The sequence below is a fragment of the Pygocentrus nattereri genome, chromosome 24, assembly GCF_015220715.1.
Source record: "Pygocentrus nattereri isolate fPygNat1 chromosome 24, fPygNat1.pri, whole genome shotgun sequence".
Taxonomy (NCBI): domain Eukaryota; kingdom Metazoa; phylum Chordata; class Actinopteri; order Characiformes; family Serrasalmidae; genus Pygocentrus; species Pygocentrus nattereri.
Window position 1 is genome coordinate 25,669,981 of NC_051234.1, and position 808 is coordinate 25,670,788.

Consider the following 808-nt stretch of genomic DNA (forward strand, 5'->3'; position numbering starts at 1 on the left):
AAAGCAAATAAACGGAAGAAAAAGAAAAAGAAAAAAAAAAACTAAGGATGGTCCAACAATATAACTGTACATAAATGTTGCAACTGCACAGCAGCCAAAAAGAAAAAAAAAAGACAAAAAAAAAAACCTTTTTATGGATGGATAGTGTGAAGCATAAGAGGACACCTTCTAAAGGTCGAAATTAGGATTGTTCTTCTGGATATCAAAGGGATCATCACGGCGCAATCATATTCTTCACAATATGTACTCTCAACGCCTGGGTAACACAGGAAATGCACCCCGAGGTTTTAATAAAAAAGAAGCCCCTATGGCTAAAACTTTAAATAAACTAAACCAAAAATGTTATTGATGTTTTATATATAGAGAGTAGTCTCATTAGTTTTTGTTACTGTAATGTTTGAGGTCTCAGCTGTACCGTATTACGGTAATAACATGGTTTTGAAACTTTTTTATTTTGTCACAGACCTGTTGTCATAGTTGAAATGACGTTTATTGTAGATGGTATTTGAACAACTTCTTCTGGAAATAGTTCATCAAGTATGTTTGTTGCTCATTGTTGTGATACATTAAAAACTGTATCTGCAAACCAGCTTTGGGTGTGATATAAAAGTTCTCTCTCACGTTTGTTTGGATTCTGTACGCCATCACATTACACTAATTGGTGGGCTGCCCTCCGTACATGATAAGAAAAAAACTGATGGGGTGGGCAGTAGGATGAAATTTATTGTTATCATAAATATACTTATTGAATGATGTACTTTTGTATGTTTTATTACAGAAACATGCAAAAGTCTGTTTGCTCCAGTCA

The 808-nt window shown here is 33.9% G+C and overlaps 1 protein-coding gene across 5 annotated transcripts in view; it reads left to right on the top strand.

Moving 5' to 3' along the window:
* Window positions 1-590, top strand: part of zfhx4 (zinc finger homeobox 4) — a 348,201-nt gene extending 347,611 nt beyond the window's left edge. For all 5 annotated transcript variants that reach the window (XM_017716581.2, XM_017716573.2, XM_017716563.2 and 2 more), the window contains one exon: window positions 1-590. This exon is cut by the window's left edge and continues 3,731 nt beyond it. The gene's annotated coding sequence lies outside the window, so the exon portion shown is untranslated.
* The last annotated feature ends 218 nt before the right edge of the window (window positions 591-808 follow it).